The sequence below is a fragment of the Mirounga angustirostris genome, unplaced genomic scaffold (assembly GCF_029215605.1).
Source record: "Mirounga angustirostris isolate CCGP_5_RB_7025 unplaced genomic scaffold, mMirAng1.0.hap1 SCAF_8, whole genome shotgun sequence".
Classification (NCBI taxonomy): domain Eukaryota; kingdom Metazoa; phylum Chordata; class Mammalia; order Carnivora; family Phocidae; genus Mirounga; species Mirounga angustirostris.
The window spans coordinates 139,242,505-139,269,045 of NW_026991716.1; the positions used below are offsets into that span (position 1 = coordinate 139,242,505).

Below are 26,541 nucleotides of genomic sequence, written 5' to 3' on the forward strand. Positions count from 1 at the left end.
AATCTATTAGTAGATATGAGTTAGAAATAAGTCCACATCAAATCTTTGGAGGGAAACTAATACCCCCATGCCAAACTAGTCCGCAATCCCCTTGTTAGGAGGGTCCAAGTGTCTCTGCTCATCTTCCTTTGCTCTTTCAGCCCTGGAGCTGGGGAAATGCTCTGTGACTCTGGTTTAGCGATGCCCTTCCATGATAAGTGAGTCTAGTAGAATAGCACAGTGTCAATGCAGGAGGAAGCCTGAAACAGTATCTCACAAATGAGGAAAGGGAGACACTGAGCCATGAAATGATTTGCCCAAAGTCAAACAATCAGAGGTGAAGGCAGGAAGTAACCAGACTTTCTAAGGGGAAACCGAGAGCTTTTTCCATGGCCTGCTACACAATCGGTCAGTTAGCAGCAAGGATGTGATACAGAGTAAAGAATCGAGGGAACACTCCTATGAATAAGCATGTTCGAACACGGAGACTTACACAGTAGCAGAGGGTGACTCTTCCCCAGACACTTCCCGCACCATTTTCTGCCTCTGTAGAGGGTCCCAGAATTCCCTGGGAGACTCGGACCCTGCCCCCAACGCTAAGCAGCGGGGAATGTTCTACACCTGTATTTAGCTCCTTAATTGGCTTCGCCAGCCTTGTCCTGCACACTTAGCTTTTCACGTAGGTCACATTCTTTTGATTGCTTATATGCTCCCTTCTCAACCCAAATCTTCTTTTTATTTTTCTTCATTTCTTCCCCTTGTTATTTCTCCATTTGTTCACACACCCCTTTACCCTTGGTACATTAAGGAGCTCCGCACAGTAATTGCTCTGCCTCTTGCCTGACAGTCTTTACACCTTCCACGATCACCACGTCCATGAAGTGAAGTTCTCTGCTGCGGCAAAAATCCAGCACAAGTTTATCACTGGACAGCAGAAGAGCACTTGCACACCACACCTCCATTCGAGTATAACTACCTGGAATGTGGACAGTAGTTCCCCTGGAAACACTAGACTCGACCTTTTATTACAGCTCCAGATATTAGTTTCTGGCTTTGTGGGACTTTGTGGGTCCTTGTTGAGCTTTTCAATCTGCATGGTAGCCTGAGAGCACCCACAGACGATATGCAGATGGACACCTATGACTGTGTCCTAACACAACTTTATTTATCAAAACATTTGGAAAATGGGATTTTGTCCATAGGCCATCATTAATGGTCCACCCCTGATATAGACTCTGAAGTATTATGGAATCCCTTTTTCATATCTGTATCTTAACAGTGCCCCGCAGAGAAGAGGCATTAGATATATTTTCTTAAATGAAAACATCAGTAGGTTTATTCAACGAATTCTACCATCATCCCTTTATACATCTGACAGCACTACCTTTCATTTATTCGTTCCCTACTTATAACCCAACTAACCTCATTTCTCCTCTGACCTGAGATAAAATGAGTAACACCTGTGGCTCTCAAACACCCGTTGCACCAGAATCACCTGGTGGAGGGTGGGAGGGTGTTAAGCTAGACGTTGCTGGGCCCCACACCAGGGTTTTCTAATTCAGTAGTACCGAAGTAGGGCCCATGATTTGCATTTCTACCATGTTGGCAGGTGATGCTTTTACTACTGCTCTGGGAACCACACATTTGAGACCCGTCCAGTTACAATGACACTGGTGGTAAAGAGAGTAACTCTGTTTATTCTCTCCGAAGACGACAGCTGTAACACGCCTCTATTGTCGCATCTGAAAATGACGCCATGTCTCAGGTAACAGGTGTTACTCTCCAAACATCTGAAGTGTGCCACTGTACAGAGAAGTGTCCCCAAGCCAGCTGTCTGGAGCCCAGGCTGTCCTTATTTGCAAGTGTCCTACCAACCCCGGGTGGTATACCTGTTAGCCAGAGCCTCTCCTGCCTGCAGCAAGTGGCATACAAGTTGTCCTCCTGCAGTCCCCAGCCCCACAGATGAGGGTGTGACAACAGTCTTGCTGTAATAGACAGGGTGGCCGGTGCTTCTGATGAACGCCTGTTTAGGTGTGTCCATGCATCATGCCTCTGAGCCCAGGTCTTTCCCTGGAGTGGCATGGAAATCCTACTGATGGCTTTCTTCTCTTTTTTTTCTTTTTTACCAGAGAATGCTACCCTCTTCATACAACCTTTTAAAATTTTACAAATCCTTCAAAGGCCAGTTCAAGGATGTTAAGAAAAAGATTTAGAGCAATTCCTGACTGCCAAAACAAAAAGCGTGGAAGACAGGACGGACCCTTATGAAATGCACTGAGCTAGCGGCTGTGACTGTTTTCTGCAGACGTGGAAGAAATCCCACTCGTAACATGAAGTAAGTCTTCCAAAACAGCTGAGCTGGCGGGGCTATTGAGAAGGTATTTCACAAGCAGATAAATAGATAGTATTTCTATTTTTTCTTAGCTTGCAAAAAACTGCTGGTTCAGCTAACAAATCACAAACTGTTCTAATACCAGATAAAATCCAGCCAGATAAAAGCCCAAATCCTTTTTACTGGGGGGAAATGGATGTTTATAGATAATAGTATAAAAAGTTACAGATATTCAGAAAATTCCAGTATTTCACATGGGCTGATAAAACTAAAATACAAATTATCAACTCTATATATTAAACATAAATGTTCCATCAGTGAATTTCAACACTTTCTCCACCAATTTTTACGAAAGGAGGTTCTTCTGTAGTGCTAGAGTAATTGGCAAGACCGGGGGAGGGTCTGAGACTTCACCCTGCTTGCAAGCTCACAGGTTAGCATGCCACAGTCTTGCAGTTGCTGGCAGAAGACACAAGACTCTTGGGTCAGAGACAAAGGACTGCGTGACTCGGAGCTCAGGCAGAAAGAAGTATGGACATGATGACCATGTCAGTTCCCCTGCTCCCCAACAACTATGGGATGAAGTGGATGAAAAGCAAGGTGCTACAAGTAAGTGGTTCTGAACTACATACAGGTGAGGACCCTGAGCTTAGGGCACCCAGATCTTTAATAAGGAGCTGCAAGCAAACCTTCCTTTTGTCCTGAAGGGCGATACTGTCTTCACTATAATGGATAATAAGCAGATCTCTCTGTGACCTCCTTGAAGAGATCATCCAGAACAAGAGGGTAGTAGGGGCCTCCCTCACAACGTGCAGAAATACAAGAGAACCCTGGAGAACTGTCTCCCTATAGCAGTGACACCTTTTCTGACTAATCACTAGTGTGATCCGGTCATTTCCTGCCCTATGCCATCAGTGGGCTAAGATGTTGGTAGTCTTTTGATACTTCCATTCTGCATGCAAAATACACAAACAATAAAGCAAAGCAAAACAGAAGAACCTTTAAAAGAATTCTACCTTGGGTAGGACATCTGTCAATCCTAGTGAAAGGAATCCTAGCTCCCTTAAATGTGGGTGAAGAAAGATTCTCTTAGGAGCCCACCCCATCTTTTACAAATGCTACCTCAAGATAAATCAGCTACAAAAATAGAGACACAAACCAAACCAAAACAAAACAAAAACAAGTCCTGTAAAATTAAATGAATTCTTCTACCTACCAGGAACTATAGTTCCCATGGGCTGGCTCTTTTCATTTGGATCTATATACTCAATTCTGGGAAGCCGTAATTAATTAGCTATAGAGTTAAAAGGTATGACAGTAATTGGCCAGTTTTTATTTTTTTCAATGATAGTATAAACTATTTAATAAATGGACCCAGAATAAGACTTTGAAAATGAGCTTGGCTTTATATTGCAACCATGTTAAATGCAATATAAGTGTTTTCCACTATCCAGCAGAGTTATATTCTCTAAGTTCATAGAAACATACTCACGTTTTTACCATTTCTATAGACAAGGCTATGATTCTTTCCTTCTGCTCTTACTGAATTATATTTTATCACAACTCACCTGTCTTTCATTTTAGACTATAGAGGCCTGACCCTCTAACCAAATCAGACCCATAAAAACCAAAAGTATACACCAAGGGAAGACCTGTGAACATTTCAGTTCAGCTGTTGGTGGCATTCCCAGAAGCCACCCTCCTCTTCACTCCACTCTGCCACCTGACTTCTGACTCAGTTCAGTGTCTCTCACAAAGAAGGAAATAACAGTAGGTATGGAAACGAATAAATAAGGCAGCAAAATCTGAAAATAAATTCATACCAAGAACCCAGTTGTATAAGAACTTACAGGATCGGAAGCTGATTAGTCAACTCCAAACACAAATTCATGTGTTCCAAATTTCTGACAACTATTGTCCGGAAAGCCTCACATATCCCAACCACAAGCTAGTTCCACAAATCTGAAGAAACAGCGATGAGACCGGTCTTCTTCTTTGTTCATGAACCTTCTAGCAGCTTTCATTGAACTTCCCAAAGGTAATGGTGTTTATAGATACTGCTTCACCATCATATGTTTCCCAATTAAAATATTGTGTTTGTCTTTACAAAGCGTTAAATTTGAGTTAGTCTCCAAATCTTTCTCAGTTAATATGCCCCAAAGGAATCACATCTTTCTCTTGATAAAATAAAAGGATCACACAGTTTCCACTAGAAGGTTGCAATAAATCTGTGGTTTGTACTGAACAAGTAACTGGCCATGTGCATGGGTCAGAGTCAAGTCAGGGAAACGGGGCTCATGCCCAGTAGCTCGGCTGCGGGAATTTGATGCTGAGATCAAGTTACAAAGGTGGTGGAAGCACCACAGGGTAGGAAGCTGCCCTGAGATCAGCAGCACTGGGGCTCTGTGGGAGGACAGAAGGAGGAGGTGGCTAACTGCTGGAAGCTGGGAGGAGGAGAGAGAGGCTGCCACTGCCAGAAATGCTTCTTTAAAAAAAAAAATTTTTTTTTAATGATTTTATTTGTTTATTTGACACACAGAGAGCGCATGTGAGAGAACATAAGCAGGGGGAACGGCAGAGGGAGACAGAGAAGGAGGCTCCCTGCAGGGCTCGATCCCAGGACCCTGGGATTGTGACCTGAGCCAAAGGCAGATGCTTAACTGACTGAGCCCCCCAGTGCCCCCAGAAATGGTTCTTGAAGAGAAAGTGAAAAACATTCTGGCTTCTGCCTTCTCTCTGAACTCCCAGTTCCCACCAGGCCTCCCCTGGGCAAAGCCAGCCTGAAGCAAGAAGAGGGAATCTGGGAGCTGGTGTTTGCCATGGCCAGCCCAACAGCCCAATACACTACACAGAGAGGCCAATGTATAATAAGTAATATAAATAAAAATGAAATTCTAAAATCCAAAAGGCTCTGAAAACACAGTTTTCTTTTCTTTTCCCCTCTAAATATGCCATTAACTTTTATTTATGGCAAAACCTGACATGCACGGGCATGACATTATTTCTAGTCTGTATTTGCCCAACGTAGTGTGACTGTTCATACTTCTTACTGCAAGATCACTGTTTGTTTGTTTGTTTAATGATAAGGTGTAGGTATATGGTCCTCATGATATTTCAAGAGTTAAAATGTATGAATTATAAGTTTCTCAACTCGAAACACTTCTGACTCCCACAGTAGTAGATAAGCAACTGATTCTACACCTAAAATCGTCTTCAATTCTTACTGATCCTGCAGGACAAACCTTCAAGTACCAGATACCATCCTTTCCTTTAATCAGGGCAATGGTAGTTTGGGCTCAGTCCACATGAACAGTTTAAGCCTGCTTCAGATACCTATATAAATAAACCCATGTGGACTTGCCATTTCCCAGTGCTACTAGATAGAAACAATGACACAGATTTTAATGCCACATGCCTTCAAGAAGTCTAACTTCAAAATCAAAGCTACCGACAGCACCATGCTTATCTTCCTCTTCCACGCCTGGACTGGCAGTTCTTCCTCGTGCCTGACTGGAAGTTTATTCTATTGTAACATGCTTGGTCATCATGTGCCTTTTATCATTTTAGGAATAAAAGGGCGGTGGGGTTGTTGAACAAGGCATTTCAAACGATTCCTGGTGAGTAAACCAGAAGATCTGGAGTCACTACGGATGCTTATGAAATACATGGGTTTATATAGATGGCTTTGTTCAGACAAGAAAAAAACAAAAACAAAAACAGAACAACAAAAAATGGAACTCACAGATACAGAGAACAGACTGGCAGTTTCTAGAGGTGGGGGAGGGATGTGATGGCGTGGGGGTGGGGGTAAAACAGGTGAAGGCAGTCAAATGGTATAAAGTTCCATTTATAAATAAACAAAGCCACTGAAAATGATCCTCCTTCCCACTCCAGGTGATTGGTCAGACATGCTCAGATCCCTGTACCTCCCTTCCTCGTCCCGAGTCTGGGGTGCATAGATGGCCAACTCAGTCAGAACACAACACTCCCCCAGCGCAACCACAGAGAGAGAACCTGTCTGATAATCAAGCCAGTTTTCAGAAGAGAACAGAAACAAGAGACAGAAAGGCAGAGTTCCAGTGATGGCATCTGTGTCCTGGATCCAGCTATACCTGTTTTCCTGGTTATTTAAGTTACTATATCTTCCATAAGTAATAGCCATGCTTCCAGGGATTTTTTTTTCCCCAATGTTTACTCATTAAAAAAGTTTAAAAAAAGAAAAGAAGAGAAGAGAAAAAGAAAGGAAAGGAAAGGAGAGAGAAAAAAGAAAAAAGAAAAGTGCATTATTTTTTCCTGGTCCAGCCTTGACCAGGGTCTGGAGACTCAAAGGTAAACAAAATCCCTAAAAGAATCCATAAGCCCGGAGGAGAAAGACACTTCAACAAACATTTGCACAAAATAAATTAAAAAAAAAAAAGTGGTAAATGCCTACAGATGCCTGAGCCATGGGGACGAGAGAAGGATGACCAGCTTATGGGAGAATGCAGTTTTGCTTTTGCTGGGTTTTACAAGGTAAGAGTTTGCCAGGTGGAGAAGGTAGGGGAGTGGGCATAGGAACAACGGTGAGCAAGAACTCATGCTGGGGGTTCATACTTGCTAAGTGCCCGGAGCTTGGGCAGGAGAGCAACGGGAAATCTGCGATTCTTTGTGCATATAAGCATTGATCCCAGCCCATCATACTCAGGCTGGTGCTTTGAAAGCCTGGAAATGTGCTTCTTAGGCAACTCTTCTCTGTCAGTTTCCCTACCAAGAAGGACTGCAGTGTGATACAAAGGATATGCATTATGACTAGTTCTTTGTCACCAACTTTGAAAGATCACCCTTTCAAAACAGGTTTTTGATTGATTAACTTAGCAGGGCATATAAACTTCCAAGACAAATTTCCACATTCTCTTTCAGACTGGAAAACAGAATTTTCTTTTTTCTTTATTATTCTGAGAAGGCTTTCACTCCAAGGGTTGTGCTCTAGATAAGATATCACTGGAGAATTTTGACAGCAAATGCTTTGACTATGGTTGTCAATGTTTCTCAGCTTGTGCAATATTATCTTGCTCTTAGCATCCCTTAAAGGTCCTTGACTCCAACCTTTCTGGAATATAGGGACAGCTGCCCAAGTTGTATTCAATCCGTAGGGGATGGGCTCCCTGAATGTGAGTTGTGAGCCCCTGATGGCCAGAGGACACATCTTTTCATAACATCTAACATCCCCAGGAATGACTGGCTGGTTCAGGAGTATCTGGTTAATGGTTTACACAGTACTGCAGACATTCTTTCTCCAGGTCTGACATACGCTTGACTAACTAGCTAGTAGTTGCTTGCTTTCCATCACCTTTCGAATAATGTCTGGGAATGTAACTTCCCTCCAACCACAATAGTAGTTACTTATGTGATATCATTGGCTCAGTATACAAGTTGAGTATATCTTCTCCTTAAATTTTGTAGCCTAGCCAGAATATAAAAGACAATATTTATTATTCTGGCTGTTCTTTATTTCCTTTAGAAGTTAAAGGTTTCATAGGCTCTCATAGTGTCAGCTTGCATGGACATTAAGGCATCGCAGCATTTGCTAGTTTCATTATTTAGGTGAAGCTTTCCAGCTTCTGTTCTCAGATAAATAAAATAAGATGTTACAATATTTTGTGATTAACAGAGCATTTCCTTTTGTAACCCCCCACCACTGATTACCCAAGCCGACCTCTAGGAGAGGGCACATAAACGAGTATCTGTTAGCTGGAAATAATTTGCAAGAAACTGCGGGGACAGGTCATAATTTCGAAAATTTATAGTGACTCACCATCCCTGGATGAGTTGTGTTCCCACTAATTTCTAGGCATTCTCTAGAAACTGGCAGTTATTTTACATTTATTTCTAAATGTGAAAAAACAAAAAAAACCAAAAACATATTCTAATCCATAATGGCAAATAATGTGAAAGCACTGTTTAAACCTGTCATTTTCCTGGTTACACATCCTTCAGCTCAAGCACACCGTCCTGAGCAAGGCCTTTGGAGCCTTTCCAATGTCATTGGCCTCACCATCTTTCCCTCTCTCAGCCCTTCCCATTTCAGCCATAAACACCCTTTTCCTGCCCTAAAGGCTGTGCTCTCTCTGTTGCCTTTGATCCCTTACACACAGTTTCTCCCAACATGGACCGTCGTTCTCCTACCTTTCCCACTCACTTTGCCCTGGAAACCCCCAAGGGTCCTTCATGACTCAGCTTACAAGTCATCGGCCCTGAAAGCCTTCCTGATTCCCTAGGACTGGTGAGAGGTATTTCCATGTTACCCCTTGCTCCTATCCTGCTCTGTGCTGACTGCCTGCGGAGCCCTTGTTCTATGACACCGACATCACCTGCTTTTCTAGCAGACTCCTCGGAGGGTAAACAACCTGAAGGCATTGCATCCCACAGGTGGCCCAGGGTTAAGTACACAGCAGGTGTCAGACCTGTCAAAAGACTTGAAGAGTAAGAAAGGAACGTGGGGGGACTTCTAGGAAGGCAACAGAGTAGGAGAATCCTAAGCTCAACTTGTCCCACAGATACAGCTAGGTAACACCCACATCAATCAATTTAAACAAACAAGAAAAAAAACAAAGAACCTGAAGACTGGCAAAAAGACTCCCCACAGATGAATGTAGAGAAGAGGCCACACTGAAGAGGGTAGGAAGGGTGAAGATGCGGTAGGGACCTGGGGGACTGTCTGCAGGACAGAAGGACACAGCAGGCATGGAGAGGGGAGAGGAGCAGACCCCCACTCCAGGCAGCCCACGCACAGGGGACCTGCATGGGGAAGACAGATCGCTATAACATTTGGCTTTGAAAAGCAGAGGTTTTCCCAGTCAGTGGGACGTAACCCCTAGAACTTTCAAAACCAGTGGGCGTGGCTCCAGGAGAGCTAGGAGACAGCACAAAAAGCAGCCCGGCTGAGATACAGCACAGGAGCAGCAGTCTCAAAAACACCTGGGGTGTATGGGAAGGAGATTTATTTACTAATCTCAGCATGTGCTAGAGGTGCAGGGATCTTTGGGAGACTTCTCTGAGAGCAAAGGAGCACCATTTCCTTCCCCTGCTGACCAGCCTAGACACATGGACACCTGTGGGAATGAGCACAGTGCTAATCCTCTCCAGCTAGCCTGCAAACAGTATGCAGTCCATCCCATGGCTTCTGCAGATCTACCCCCTCAAACCCAGCCTGCCTTGGAGGAGTTTTCGCAGGCAGCTGCAGGTCCCCTCCTGCAGCAGACCACATGGAACCTGCTGGAATCACATGCCCCACCCCCATGGCCTTCTGGGGACCCGCCCCCTCCACCGTGCCTTCTTTTGTGAGAGCCCATCCAAAGCAGAGGTACAAGCCTGGCAGAGTCATAAGCAGCCCCGACAGGGGCCAGCATGACTCCAAAGTGACTTCTACCTCAGGGAGAGGAGAAGATAATCATACAGGCCAGTCCAATTATGTCCCCGGCAGTGGGCTGGCAGCAGACACCAGGTCTGACTACAGGCCCCCTGCCCACCAATGGAAGCTTCTTAGAGGACAACATAAGGAGAGCACCGTGTAGTCTGGTGCTACTGCATCTCTGAAAAATGCCCGGTCTGACTCAACTCAAGCCCAGATCAACCCCAGGCTGGCCAACTAACAACACAGGGACTAAGCCTTTCCCACAAAAGGCAGACAGCTGGACTGAAGGAAAGCATGGGTCAGCCACAACAGCAGGGCACACATGGCAGAGGCGACGCCCCTGAAATGCTAGGTCCCGGTAAACAGGGGACGTTATGCTGCAGGGCATGACAGGACCTCTGCTGCATAAGGGCCACCACATTCCAGAGCAAGAAATGTGGCTATCTTTCCTAACACATAGAAACAGACTCAGAAAATCAGACAAAATGAGGAGACAGAGGCATATGTTCCAAATGAAAGAACAGAACAAAATCACAACAAGAGCTTAAGCAAAATGGAGATAAGTAATGTGCTGATAAAAAATTTAAGGTAATGGTCATAAAGATACTCATTGGAAACAGTGGAGGACCCGTGAGACCTTCAACAAAGAGATAGAAAACATATAAAAGAACCAATCAGAGATGAAGAACTCAATAACTGAAATTTAAAATAAGCTAGATGGAATAAAGAGTAGACTAGAGGAAGCAGAGGAACACATCGGTGACCTGGAGGGCAGAGAAATGGGAGGTAATCAAGCTGAACAAAAGAGAGAAAAAATAACAAATGAAAATGAATAAGGAAGCTCAGCCACACCAGCAAGTATGATAACATTAGCATTATAGAGATCCTAAAAGGAGAAGAGAGAGAAAGGGGGGGCAGAAAATTTATTTGAAGAAATAATAGTTGAAAACTTCCCTAATCTGGGCAAGGAAACAGAAATCCAGATCCAGGAGGCACAGATAACTCCTAACAGAATCAAGACAAGGAGGTCCACATGAAGACACATGGTAATTAAAATGGCAAAAAGTACTGATAAAGAGAGATTTTAAAAGTATCAAGAGGAAAGAAGACAGTTACATCAAGGGAAAACCCATAAGGCTATCAGCTGATTTTTCAGCAGAAATACTGTAGGCCAGAGGGTAGTGGCAAGATATATTCAGAATGCTGAAAGGAAAACAAACAAACAAAAAACCCTGCAACCAAGAATATATTATCCAGCAAGGGTTTCATTTAGAACATAAGGAGAGAGAAAGAGTTTCCCAGTCAAACAAAGGTAAAGAAATTAATCACCATTAAGCCAGCCCTACAAGAAATGTTAAAGGGGACTCTTTGAGTGGAAAAGAAAAACTATAAGTAGAAGTGGGAAAAGTAGAAAGCATAAAAGCAGTAAAATTAAGTATATCTATAAAAATCAGTCAAGGGACTCACAAAATAAAAGTATGTAAAGTATGATACCATATGTATAAAATATGGTGGGTGGGGGGAGTCATGAATGGGTTCAAACTTAAGCGACCATGAACTTAATACTGACTGCTATGTGCATAAGATGTTGTAATATAAACCTAAGGGAAACCACAAATCAAAAACTGGTAATAGATATGCAAAAAATAAAGAAAAAGGAAACCAGTATATAGCAAAGATATATAGCAAAGTATATATCACATCTCACATATATGTGAGAAAAAGAGAAGAAATGAACAGAGAAGAACTACAAAGACAACCATAACACAAATAACAAAATGACAATATATACATACCTATCAATAATTAGTTTTTTAAGCAGTCAAGAGACGTAGAGTGATGGAATAAAAAAGCAAGACCCATCAATATGCTGCCTACAAGAGACTCATTTTATTATTATTATTATTTTTTCTACAAGACACTCATTTTAGACCTAAAGGCACTTGCAGATTGAAAGTGAAGGGACGGGAAAACATTTATCATAGAAATGGAAGTAAAAAGAAAGCCAGGATAGTAATACCTGTATGGAACAAAACATACTGTAAAGACTGTAACAAGAGATAAAGAAGGACACTATGTAATCATAAAGGAAAAATCCAACAAGAAAATAAACAATTTTAAGTATTTACATACCTACCATGGGGGCACCTGAATATATAAAGCAGCTAATAACAAAGTTAAAAAAACAAACATAAAGGATGTAATCAACAGTAATAGAACAATAGTAGGAATAAACTTAACCAAGGAGGGGAAAGACTCTTACTGTGAAAACTATTAAACACTGATGAAAGAAACTGAAGATGACACAAACAAATGGAAAGATATTCCATGCCCATGAATTAGAAGAACAAATATTGTTAAAATGTCCATACTAACCAAAGCAATCCATCGATTCAATACAATCCTATCAAAATACTGACAGCATTTTTCACAGAACTAGAATAATCTTAAAATTTATATGGAACCACAAAAGACCCCGAATAGCCAAAGCAAAAGACCCCGAATAGCCAAAGCAATCTTGAAAAAGAACAAAATTGGAGGTATCACAACCCCAGATATCAAGATATACTACAAAGCCGTGGTAATCAAAACAGTATGGTACTTGCACAAAAATAGACACATAGATTAATGGAACAGAATATAAAGCCCAGAAATAAACCCACAATTGTATGGTCAATTATCTTTAACAAAGGAGGCAAGAATATGCAATGGGAAAAAGACAGTCTCTTCAAAAAATGGTGTTGGGAAAATCGTATGGCTACATGCAAAAGAGTGAAACTGGACCACTTTTTACACTATACACAAAAATAAACTCAAAATGGAATAAAGATCTAAATGTGATACCTGAAATCATAAAAATCCTAGAAGAAAGCACAGGCAGTAATTTCTTCAACACCAGCTGTATCAACATTTTTCTAGATATGTCTACTGAGGCAAGGGAAACAAAAGCAAAAATAAACTATTGGGACTATATCAAAATAAAAAGCCTCTGCTCAGCAAAGGAAACAGTCAACAAAACCAAAAGGCAACCTACTGAATGGAGAAGATATCTGCAAATGACATAGCTGATAAAGAGTTAGTATCTAAAATATATAAAGAACTTAAACAACTCAACACCAAAAAATGCTTAATAATCCAATTTAAAAATAGCAAAAGACATGAACAGACGTTTCTCCAAACAAGACATGCAGACAGCCAACAGACACATGAACATCACTTACCATCAGGGAAATGCAAATCAAAAGTACAACAAGATAATCACCTCACACCTGTTAGAATGGCTAAAATCAACAACACAAGAATCAACAAGTGTTGGCGAGGATGTGGAGAAAAAGGAGCCCTTGTGCACCGTTGGTGGGAATGCAAACTGGTGCAGCCACTGTGGAAAACAGTATGGAGGTTCCTCAAAAAATTAAAAATAGAATTACCATTAGATCCAGTAATGGGTATTTACCCAAAGATTATGAAAACACTAATTCAAAAAATTATATGCACCCCTATGTCTATTGCAGCATTATTTCCAGTAGCCTAGACATGGAAGCAGCCTAAATGTCCATCAATAGATGAATGGATAAAGAAGATGTGTATATATATATATATATATTTAGGTATATATGTGGTGTGTGTGTATACATATATGTGTGTGTATATATATATATATATGAATATTATTCAGTCATAAAAAGAAGAAATCTTGCCATTTTCAACAGCATGGATGGAACTAAACAGTGTAATAATGCTAAACAAAGTAAGTCAGTCAGAGAAAGACAAAGGCCATAGGATTTTACTCATATATGGAATTTAAGAAACAAAATAAAGAAACAAAGAAAAAAAATAGACTCTTAACTCTAGAGAACACACTGATGGTCACCAGAGGGGAGGTGGGTGGGAGGTTGGGTGAAATAGGTAAAGGGGTTAAGAGGACACTTACCAGGATGAGTACTGAGTAATGTATAGAATTGTTGAATCACTGTATTGTACACCTGAAACTAATATAACACTGCATGTTAAGTGCATTGGAATTAAAATTAAAAAGAAAAAAAAAATGAAAGTGGAAAGGACTCTCCCTGGTGTGGGGACACGCTGAGGGGAAATAGGCTGACAGGAAATGCTGCATCTCAGCCTTTTTTGTTCCTGGGAATGAAGTGTTCTTTCCTCTACCTTTGGCTCCTCTGCACCTTCCTCTTTAACTTTTATTGCTCTTGTTGTTCAGGCTACTCTGCTGCTTATTTGGAAAACAGCCCCCACTCCCTGGATCAAGTGGTGGCAGAATGATGCTGTCACTTTTCTCTAGCAGCCAGAGGCTGAGAAATGCAACTCAGCTTTAAAGTGTCCGGGCTGGGCATGGGAAGTGCAAGAGAAACCTACCTTTCGGTAGCAGTAATTCACAAAATGATAATATAACTTGGTTTCGGCTATAAGCAAAGAGAAATATTGAACAATAAAAAAAATCCTAGCTTTAAAACATTTGAAATGACTTTAGACTTGAAATCTAAACTTTTTCCCCTCAAAAGTCCTTGTTTCTTTGGCAAGTAGAATTTAAAGCTTCTTTTTATCCCCGTTTTCTTTATTGCAGGCAGCACACACAACTATAAACACTCCACTCGAGCCCAATCCGGGCAAAGGCAAGTGCTTTATGTGCTTTAATAGTTTCTCACATTCTCTATTTTATTTCCTCATTAGAAAAGGAGGGAAATAAAGTACAATTTGTAAATTTACCTAGGAACTGTGTATATCCAGGAAAACTAAGATGAATAAAATTAGGAAATAAATGGTAACAAGGAGTGGGTTGCTTTTTTGTTTTGTTTTTTTGTTTTTTAGATTTTATTTATTTATGTGAGAGTGAAAGAGAGACAGAATGGGAGAGACAGTGAGAGACAGAAGATGCAGGAGTTGGGGCAGAGCGAGAGGGAGAAGCAGACTCTCTGCTGAGCGGGAAACCTGATGCCGGACTCAATCCCAGGACCCCAGGACTACGACCTGAGCCGAAGGCAGATGCTTCACCGACTTAGCCACCCAAGTGCCCCAGGAGTGTTTTTTGTTTTGTTTTGTTTTTTATTAAGACAATTTTTTAGAAGAATTTTAGGTTCACAGCAAAATTGAGGAGAAGGTATGGAGAGTACTCATACACTCCCAAACCCACCCATGCTCAGGTTCCCCTATTCTCAACATCCCCCACCAGAGTGGGACAATTGTTAGAGCTGAGGAACCGACATTCACACATCATCACCACCCAGCCCATACTTCACATTAGCGTGCATTCTTGGTATTTTATACTCTATATCCATAATATAGGTTTGGTTTGGACAAATGTACAATGACATATATCTATTATGGTATCACAGAGATTTTCACTGTCCTAAAAATCCTCTGTGTTCTGACAGTTCATTCCCTCCCCAAATCCTCTGGAAATCATTGATCTTTTTAAGGTATCCATAGTTTGCCTTTTCCTGAATGCCATATCATTGGAATCGTATAGTATGTAGGCTTCTCAGATTGGTGTTAGAAACATGCATTTAAATTTCCTTCATGTCTTTTCATGGCTTGATAGCTCACTTATTTTTAGCCTGAATAATATTCCAGTATCTGGATGTAACCACAGTTTATCTATCCATTTACCTACTAGGATATAATAGTTGCTTCCAAGTTTGGGGATTATGAATAATTACTCTGTTATGAATAAAGCTGCTATAAACAATTATGAATAAGGTTGTTATAAAACTTGAAAAAGGAGGGGTTTTTTTGCTGATTATTTCAGATTTTCTGCATAGATTATCATGCTATCTCTGAGCAAAGATAGTTTTATTTCTTCTTTTTCAATCTGTATACGTTTATTTCCTTTTCTTGCCTGACTGCATGAACAAGCTCTTCCAGTGTGATGTTGAAGAGGAGTAGTAAGAGATCCTTGGCTTGTATCTGAGTTTACTGGGAAAGCTTCTAGTTTCTCAACATTAAGTATAACACTAAGTATTTTTTTTCCATGCCAGTGTAACCAATTACAAATAGAAGAAATAAAAACCCAACTGGCCATTTTATTTATGGACTATATATAGGTGGGTATGTGCATGTATATTTTATAAGTAAATATATATGTATATTTCCCACTGCCTGGTCAATTTGAGAGTCAAATAGATTAATATCCTGTCTTTCATAGTCAGTGAAATAATAAGGGAGGAACATCAAATCTTTTGAGTCATGAGAGTGCCACTAAGATAACAGCCATCTATCCCAATTTTTTTTTTTTTTTTGAGAAATGTATGTGATGTTGGAGGGACAAAGATAGAAGACAAGTTCATCCCTGAGACTACATAATCTGGTAGAAAAGAGACATGTAAAAAAAAGAAAAAGACATAAGCAAGCTAATGAAATAGAGATTATGAAGAAATGATAGTGAAAAGAGCTCTTCTTCTTAATCAGGATTGTCATTACAAAATTTAAAACATTCTCAGAGATGGCATCTGTGAATGGTTTGTGTGTGAGGGGAAAGTCCCCCAGGTGGTTATATGCCATTGCTAGGTGTGACCAGGCAGAGGCCCTCCTCCCCATAAATGCTGCAATTGGTTGCTGGGAGCTGTGGGAGTGGTCAGTTATGCCTGTAGGAAGAATTTATTTTCTTTGATCTGAAGAAAATTCTTAAGGAAATATAACTAGGACACAATAAAGTGTTTCAATCAGATTTAGATGAAATTTGAGAATATAATATAAGAATTTTAAAAAGAAATATAACTAGGACACAATGAAGTGTTTCAATCAGATTTAGACGAAATTTGAGAATATAATTTAAGAATTTTAAAACTTAATTAAGAACTGAAAGACAAACAAACAAAAAAACACATACTGCTCTGAGACCAAAGGCAGAGAAGACCTATTAATAAAATGGGCAGTATGAGGGAAAAGATCACAGCCATGAATGTGAGTGAGGACATTAATATGTAAATCATAAACAGAGAAAAAAGAAAGAAAAATCAAAAACATAACATAAAAGATCTTCTGTGAGCTACAGCAATTTGTAAACTACCCAAATAAATGCAAATCAGAATAATATAATATAAAACAACATCCAAATTCACACGAAGATACTAGCATATGTTTAATTTAAAAAGCCAATAAAGCTACTGGAAAGTAAAACTATATACCAATTTACTCATGAAAAATGACACAAAGCTTTAGAATAAATTTTTGACAAATTAAGTCCAGCAAAATATTAAAATATGAATGTATCTAGAACATCTGTTTACTTATTTATCAAAAATGTATTATCATCTCTGTGCCAGATACTATTCTAGGTGGTGAGGATACAGCAGCAAACAAAATTGTCATAGTACATACATTCTAGAATGGGGAAAAGAGAATAAACAAATGAATGTGATATATTTCCAGGCAGTGGTAACTATAATAAGTAAGGTGAGAATAGGGTATTTCAAACTGCAGGGATCACTCAACCTTAATAAATTCATCAATTTAATTCCTTCTATTCAAAACTTAAAGGAGGTATATGTGATTTTGTCAGTGGTAAACCCAAACCACTTAATCAAACTTAGAAGCCATTTTTAATAAAATCCTATGAAAATAAAAAGAAAACTCAGCTACATTAAATATGATAAAAGTCAACTACCATAAATATAATAAAGTCATTTGTCAAAATAGCAATAATAATCAGGCACTAAATGAAAATGCTCACTAGTACTCATATTATCCATGGCTGAATAAGAAAAGAAAATAGAACACCTATCATCAACGTTAAAAAAGGTGACAAATTTATCCTTGTTTCCAGATGACATGATGGCATACCTAATAAACCCAAGAGATTCAATTAAAAGTTATGAAAATTAATGAGAAATTTTTGCTAATTAGCTGGCTACAAAGTATACAGTAAAAAAATTAATTGTTTTTCTTCATATTAGCAAAATTCAGTTTGAAATGGAAATAGAAAAATAATCTCTTTCCTAATATTGACAAAAAATATAAAATACTGGTATATTTATTCAGCAAGAAAGGCAAAGGACCTATTATAAGTATTTACAAGTAGACACTTCAGTAAATGAAGAGGCCAAGTATCTTGAATGTAAGGGGTCATTATCAATTACATACAAGTCCTAGGATTTACATATAATTTTGGCACCAGTCATATTGGAATCCTAGGTGGAATTGTTTTGGTGGGAGAGAGGGAGATTGAACACATTGTTAAAAAAAAAAAAAAATCACATGAAAACTAAATATGTGAGAATTTGCATTTTTGAATAATGAAAGTAAGAGGAACACCCTAGCAGGTGTTACAATTATTACACCATTAGAAGTATTATATTATATTATATTATATTATATTATATTATATTATACCCAAGGAAATACGGTATTTGCATAGAAATACATAAATAGGCCAGTGAATCAGAACCTAGCAATATCTGTAAGTATATATGGCATTTTTATTCAGTGAAACAAGGATAGGCTATTTAATAAATGATGTGGGCACAACTGAATAGCCAATAGTAGAAGTGAATAAATGATTGGCCATAACTGCAGAAAAGATTCCCGATAAGTCATTCACAGGCCACTCTTTCCCTTCTAGCTGCAGAAAAGATTCCCGATAAAATCATTCACGGGCCACTCTTTCCCTTCTAGCTGCAGCCGACCATCCCTGGAGAGGTGCACGATCTTTCTGATCTAGCCTCTGGCCACTGCTGCAACCTGGTCTTCTGCCCTGGTCCCCCAGGAGTCTCTGCCTCTCAAACACAACTTCCGAAATGCACTCCTCTAGGCTGGTGTCCATGAGATGATACTGTCCTTTTGGGTCAGTTTTCTTTATTTTGAATACTTTATTTAAAAGGAGTGCAACAAACACAAAAACAACAACAAAAAGTTTAATACAATAGTGAAAGGGGAAAAAAAAAAAAACAACAAAACTGGACGGGCACCTGGGTGGCTCAATTGGTCAAGCGATTGCCTTCGGCTAGGTCATGATCCCAGGGTCCTGGGATCAAGTCCTGCATCCGGCTCCCTGCTCGGCGGGAAGCCTGCTTCTTCCTCTATCTCTGCCTCTCTCCCCTGTTTATGCTCTCCTGCTCTCTCTCTGTCAAAGAAATAAATAAAATCTTAAAAAAAAAAACCCTGAAAATTCATAGCAATTGTAATGGGAGTGGTGGGGAGGGCTTCTTTGGAAAGATACCAACTGAGTCAGTCTTTCCTTATATAAAGGAAAATGCTCTGTATTTCAAAAATTCCTGTAATATAAAAAGACAAAAACGTTTATACAATATCTTGTAGACAAACCGTTAATATACCTACTCTTTAAAAATATTTCTGCCATTTACTTCACAAAACAGCAAACCATCCAATTCAATACAAAAGAACATGAGATGGTCAATCTAGGAAAGGAAAATGCAAAAGGTTAATAACGTGAAAAGATGTCCGACTTTACAGGTGGTCAGAGAAATGCAAATTAAGAGCAATGATGACCTGCCATTTCCAAAAGGGAAGGGTCCACTGCTCTTGAGTGTGTGTTACATGAGATCGTGTGAGCAAGTGGGGAATGTCTTAACCCCTTTGGGAAATCATAGCAGTTTGGATAAAAATGTTAAACATACATGTTATTTTATTTGGTTATTTTGTCTCACAAAAATAACAGTACTAGTTTATAATTTATTTATGAGGATTTTACTTCAGCACAGTTCGAAGGAAAAAAAAAATGGAAACCACCAGAAGTGGATTTCCTCAATATTTATGTTATGGATTAGTATGCAGATATTAAAATGAATGGTCTCTGCATGTATTGATCTTAAATATGTTAGAAGAACTGCTATTATGTGAGAAAAGTTTGATAAAATATAGTACTATTAGCATTTTAAGAGAAATAATTAAAAGACAGTAAAAATAGTTCAGCATCCGACTCTTGGTTTTGACTCAGGTCATGATCTCAAGGTCATGAGATCCTTGGTCTCAGCGTTCAGCATAGAGTCTGCTTGAGATTCTTTCCCTCTGCCCCTCCCCCTGTGCTCACTCTCTCTCTCTCTCTCAAATTAAAAAAATAAATCTTTCAAAAAATAATAAATTTAAAAAAATTAAGTGAGTTTAGAAAAATTTATAGAGAAATACACAGAAAAAAGTTCACATTAACCATTCTGGGAGATTGAAACTGGGAGAAAGGAGAAAACTATTCATTTATGTTCTTTATTTCTTGTTTGAATTGTTACACAGGGCATGCACTCCTTTTAAATAAAGTATTCAAAATAAAGAAAACTGACCCAAAAGGACAGTATCATCTCATGGACACCAGCCTAGAGGAGTGCATTTCGGAAGTTGTGTTTGAGAGGCAGAGACTCCTGGGGGACCCAGGGCAGAAGACCAGGTTGCAGCAGTGGCCAGAGGCTAGATCAGAAAGATCGTGCACCTCTCCAGGGATGGTCGGCTGCAGCTAGAAGGGAAAGAGTGGCCCGTGAATGATTTTAAGTAGGTGAGTGATGTTATTAGGTTAGAAATAACACATAAAATGCCTAGTTCTAGAAACAAGAACACAACACACAAACACCTTGTGACCCTCCTTTTGGAACCAGAGGTCCCCTGGTGCTGTACTGGAGCACAGGCAATGCCCAGCTGTGCTGTTCAGTAAAAGACCTCCCCACGTCAACGGTGAACATAACCCCAATCCCAGTCTGGTTATCTGACCTTCAGTGGAGGACTCAAAGAGTGCTTTCTCAAGCTAGCAGTGGGTAGTTCATTTTAGACCATGTTTATTTTCTTTTCGGCTAATTTGCCAAAATGTGGTCAACTGAATGAAAATAATATTATAAATACTAGTGGTGCCCTAAACTTGTGGAATCTTATTTGTGTCTTTAATTTCTTTTTTCTGATCTATAGCTCCTCTTAATAAATGTATAGGTACTTGGTGTAAGTAATATTCGTTTAATTATATGAAGGATAGCAGATTCTTAGCTAATCTTTCAATTTGTTATACATTTAAGAAAGTTATTTTAATATACTAATATATTTCAATACTTGTATGTTTACATAGTTAACAATACTATTCGGCATTAGAGAGTATGTTTGAAGGGAAAATTATCAGTATGAAAAACAACCTCCCCTAGAATGTCTTCTGCCCAGGATCTCATATATCAAGCATCAGCCTAGATGAGATGTTTATGGTTAGGTTATAAAATTTGCTGGGGAGAAAAAAAGTTGTTTATAATGAACGTGGAGAAAGCATCTAAATCATCATGCTTCAACAGGAAGTCACACTGAAAACAACCCAACCACAAAATGTGCCCCTGACATTGTACTCCTATCAGCAGGTAGCTCACAACTGAAATGACCCATAAATCTCAACAACCTCGTCTAACTCTGTACATATAAAACAGTAGGCTTCAATTTAAGTTCATGAACTACAGCAAACACATACAATGAAATATCTAATAAACTGAGACCTAGGCGACTATCACATATAACACAATGTGTTCTATTTCATAGACATATCCCATTCTATCTGTCGGTGCATTAAATTGCATGTAGTTATTCTCCTTATATATATAGATCTATGTCCTCATTAATTATAGTGACTTCTGCAAAAAATTTATTTCTTCACTGCAGTAGAAGGCTAGGAAAACATTAATTTTATGTTACTCAGGGGTATATACTACAACTTTCCACTTAGAACAGTAAGTATAAAAACCAGGTGTCTGGGGTTCTGTTGCTAACTATTCTGGACTGCTAGAGGCTTTATCCAAGCCATTCAACCTAACCAGCTATAATTTATAACTTGTGGATTTTGTGCAACGTCCCTGTGACTTTCTGCATTGGGGCCCAATGTCATGAACATAGTTTTCTTTCCCTGGTCACCTGACTCAATCCCGGCCAGCTAGCTGGTATACCTCGAGGCCCTGTAGGAGAGGACTGACGAGTGTTATTTTCATTATACTTTCCAGTTCAGTTGGGTCAATCTACTCAGACCATATTGAGGTATATCAGGCAACTTCTGTTTGTTCTATTACTGCCATGGAATCTTCTTCCTACCTCCCACCCCCTATAAATCAGAAAACCAGCAATTACGTAGGCTCACATTACTGAGTGAGAAACCATTCCCAAACCAAAATATATGTAAGTAACCTCAAGTTGGACAGTGCTGTCACTAATTTCTGGTTGCACCCATTTTCATCGCCAACACCTGGTACTCAGTGAATACATCATTACTTGGCTGGTTATATATAAGCCAATCTGTGCAAAAATGGCCAAGTGCTGGCTCAGCTTTGGCTAGATCTGTGTCCCAAAACATGGGTGCCAAGCAATGATGAGCTTTGATGACCTCGTAACCCTAGGAAAACATGACAGCTGAAAAAAAAGTTTTTCATGAGGCAATAATGTGGAGATACAAGAAACACATTATTATTATTTTTTTTTTTTTAAAAAGATTTTATTTATTTGACAGAGAGAGACACAGGGAGAGCGGGAACACAAGCAGGGGGAGTGGGGGAGGGAGAAGCAGGCTTCCCACGGAGCAGGGAGCCCGATGCCGGGCTCAATCCCAGGACCCTGAGATCATGACCTGAGCTGAAGGCAGGCGCTTAACGACTGAGCTACCCAGGCGCCCCACAAGAAACACATTATTAAATATATTCAAAAATAATATTTTTATGATAATTTAAGGCTTTTTAAATATACTATTTCCTCTTGCCCTTTACTTTGTGAGGATTTGGGGGATGTATGAGTTCTGTCATCTAAGAGTTAGTGAGGAAGTAATACCAATCACACTTTGGGATAATCTGTGGATATAAAAATCATGAACTGATTGTTTTTTAGCCTATTACCAGCTTCAACTCCTTATGCATGCATATTAGATATACTGTCACAAGTCTTTATTCAGAGGCTATAATGGCTGCTAGGAGATGCTTCATTTATGTGTACATCGTAATTGACATGAAGTCATGTTTTACTAAATATTTTATAACCTCTTTATAAAATTGGGAACAATATATTAGCTGCACGTATGAACTTCCACATATGTTTAAATGTAAACACAGGTTTATATGTTTCATTGTTGCTACGTTTGTCTGGCAGTCTAAACTACATTAAGCTGTCAGCACAACCTCAGCAGATAATGTATGAGCTGCCAGGGCTTGATGCCAGTTATCCTGGTTACAGCTTTCTATGCTGGTACCAGGTTTCATTAGCTACTGTTTGCCCATCATGCTGAAGATTGCAGTACTTAGAAAACAATATTTATTTAGACAATAATTTAAAGTTCAAATGAATTTTCTAGACTCCAGTAAAGTCTCAAGAGAATAAAAGGTAGTATATGAGAAGCCCAATAGCTTCATAAATATTTGCAGTGTGAATTTGTCAAAAGATCAATTTCCAGTATATTTTCTCCCCCCTCCCAAAATGCCTTAATACAGGGGGGGATCTTTAGGGAAATCATACTGTGGAAATAAGTGATTTATGGTGTTGGTTTAGGTTTCCAGAGAAGAGTAGTGTGAATTCAGTATGTGTGTTTGGTGATTTTCTTTACAACACCATGATCATTTTGGGGTCCTTTGAGAATGAAAACCATTCTATTTTACTTTGTGCTCTTACTCCACAAAAGTGTTTGATGAAGAGGTATGTAGATTCTCAATAGACTAAGGAAAGGATGAAGAGAGATTCCCAGAACTGCCAACACAAACTATTCATTGCTCGCACCAATCACAGAAGATTTTCCTATACGCCCCTCTTCAGCCCCTGCAGAATCATTGCCATATTGAGTGATCATAACTCAAAACAGTAAAAACAAAATCAGCATCAACTGCTTACAGAAGAAACCACCTGCATGGATGTAAAATTGACAAATAGCCCGGAGGGGATGCGTCCGCCAGTGGTATCAGGATGCTAACGCCACTCATCCCCATCTGTACCCCAGACTTTATTGGCCAGTGATATTAAGAAAAGTGACTGTCCCTGCCTTGTACCAGCTCCGCAATTCTTGAAAACTATAAGGTGACTTGTAGTGAAGCATCTCATAGTAAGAGCACACAGCAGCAGATCCTTATCCACGTGTGGGTGAGTAGAATATTTCCTCACATGTTTGTTGGTACAATAACATCTGTTTTGTATTCTCCACATGTCAGGCGACATGCTAGATCCTATAGATCATGCGAAGGAAGGTAAAAATAAAGTAAAAGACTCACCTTTAGGCACCCCAGTCAAGAGGGTAGAAAGAGGTGCATAATGATTGTAATATGGTGTGTTATATTCAGGGCTGTGGTAGCAACAGATGGAAAAAGGAATGAAGGGGGTGATGTGACCTCAGCTGAGAGCAAGGCCTGCACTGGACTGCACCACAACGCAGAGTAAATGCCTCTAGTTCTGAAGAGCAGCAGTGTATTAAGTGGGAAAACAGGATCCCTTGCCAGCCAGTTTCCTCAAATAAGCTCTAGAGGATTCTTTGACTTTACAACTGTTATCCCAGACTTTTAGATTTTATAAACCAAATTAATAATAATAATAAAGAATTAGGTTAGTGATAACTTTTAAAATACTAGTGATAGCACTTCACATAAGTATACTAATAGTAACATAAGGCTTATATTAATAGTAAAATCAAGTATACTTGAAATTTTAATCCAGAGTAAAATTTTGTTTCACAAAATTCTGTAAATCACTTTCGTGATATAAGTTTGTAACTTGGCAGTTCTAAATTGACAATGCAAAATATTTATTTTACCTTGGGGCCTTATTTTCATTAAGATATTATTGACATGCAATAAAGTACATGCAATTATAGAAGTTTTGATATATTACTTGTCCATTGCCACAATCCAGATAGTGGAGAGAGATATATCTATATCTATCTATCTATCTATCTATCTATCTATCTATCTATCTATCTATATCACCCCCAAAGCATTTTTGTGTCATTTTGTAATCTCTCCATCCCACCCCTTTCCACCTCCCTTCCAATCCCCAAGTAACCTCTGACCTGCCTTCTGTCATTATGAATTAGTTTGAATTTTCTATAATTTTTTATAGAAATCATACAGTATAAACTCTTTTTTATCTGGATTTTTTTTCACTCAGCACAATTTTTTGAAATTTATCTATGTCATGGAATGGGTGAAAATAAATAAAAGAAACTCATTTGAAATGGCACTGGGAAGCCCTGAAGGGGTAACTCTCACATACTACTACTTATTGCAAGAAGTGTATCTCACACTCTCCAACAGAAAGAAGCTCACTTTTCAAGCCCCAGGAGGAGGAAGGAGGAATTTCTCTTTGCTTAGCAACAGCCCAGCCAATGAGCACTCAGTGAGATAGCCCTCCCAGTCCCCCCTGCTTCCCTCTCCTCTATTCTCTGGACTTGCCCAGTTTGCTTGTCCAAAATTGCAGTTCCTCTGCTCTTCTCAAATAAACTCATTCTGCTGGTAAGATAATGGGCTCTTTTGTTTCTTAAGGCCAACACTGCATGGCGACCATGAAGGGACTTGGAGGAGATGAACCCCTGAGGAACTAAGGAGTCCCAGAACCATGTGAGGTACCCCTGTGAGCCCCTTGCACTCTGATTCTGTGAGTTATCTCTTCCCTTTTGGTTTGGCACATCTCCTCTCAGATCTCCCTCCTCTTAGTTGAGCTTTTCAACTTTATTCAGGATCTGTGTTTTGTTTTGTTTTTAAATGGAGGCATCGCTCTTCCTGGTGAGTAGTTTTCTGTTATCTGAAACTCTGGTTTTGAGTAATGGGATCCCAGTCAGCTACATTCTCTTACGTTTAAAACCTCTGGCCCTTCCTCACATGCATTTTTAGCTAATTAGACCAACTTAACCAAAAATGATTTAGAATTCCAATGGCCATTATGGGGAACTTTCAATCTCCCCAACTTGTTTTTCTTAGAAGACCATGGCTCTAAAATAAAACAAACTGAATGGGATGCCTATTCCATTTGATATCTTGAGGCTTCCAAGCATATCCAGAACTCTAAAATCACCTCTTTACAAAAATACCATTTCCAAATTAACCAAGATGTACAAACAATTGGAAGAAGACAAAAAAATTCTGAGGCCCATTTCACCCCTCCTCCACCCTCTGTCTCCTAACACACCACCTTTATCCCCTCTGCCTCCTCAATCTAATTCTCTCCCAGAACTTCCTTTCTCCTCTGGATCTGTTAGAACCTGTCTCTTTATAATTAGACACTCTGAGGATCCTATTGCTAAGCCCAATTTCCTGTGTCCCCCTGGACTAAGGCCAAACTATGAGCCATAGTAAAAGATTTTCCATAATTACTAGAGATCCTCCTAGATATGCCAAGGAATTTCATATAGTCATCCAGACTCACCAACCAGGTTCCTCGGATTTACCCCAGCTAATTCACATGCTTGTTGGAGTAGGCCAAACTCAACACTGGATGAAAACAGCTAATTGGGATGATCCTGAAAAATCTCTAGACCTGCAAATGAGATTTTCGTTCTCAATTATATGTTCAGGCTCAGGCAATCACTAAACAACTTCACTTGGCAATCACTAGGGCTTCCCAAAACCTGTTGATTGGCACAAGATTTAGGCTTGCACTCAGAAGCCCAATGAATGTGCACATGGCTATTACAGTCTACTCCAAATTATTTTTCAGGAAATTCTGGCCTTCCTATGGATGTTGAATTAACCCGAGTAGCCTTCAACTCTAGGTTCATTAATGAACAGAACCGGGATCTTTCTCTTCTAGTTAAAAGGACCAGGGTGGAATGAAAAACTCTCTACTCCATACTTAGTGAATTTAGTAAATCAGCTCATCCACACTCTAGAGGATTCAACCATAAGGAAGACCACTAATGTCCTTAATTTTTATCTCCAACAAATGAAGGCCCCTAAACAAAACAAAACCC

At 39.5% G+C, this 26,541-nt stretch overlaps 1 protein-coding gene across 4 annotated transcripts in view; it reads right to left on the bottom strand.

Annotated features, from left to right (window-relative positions):
• The window catches only part of PRKN (parkin RBR E3 ubiquitin protein ligase), a 1,287,790-nt gene that overhangs the window by 579,221 nt on the left and 682,028 nt on the right, over positions 1 to 26,541 (bottom strand). The window lies entirely within an intron of this gene.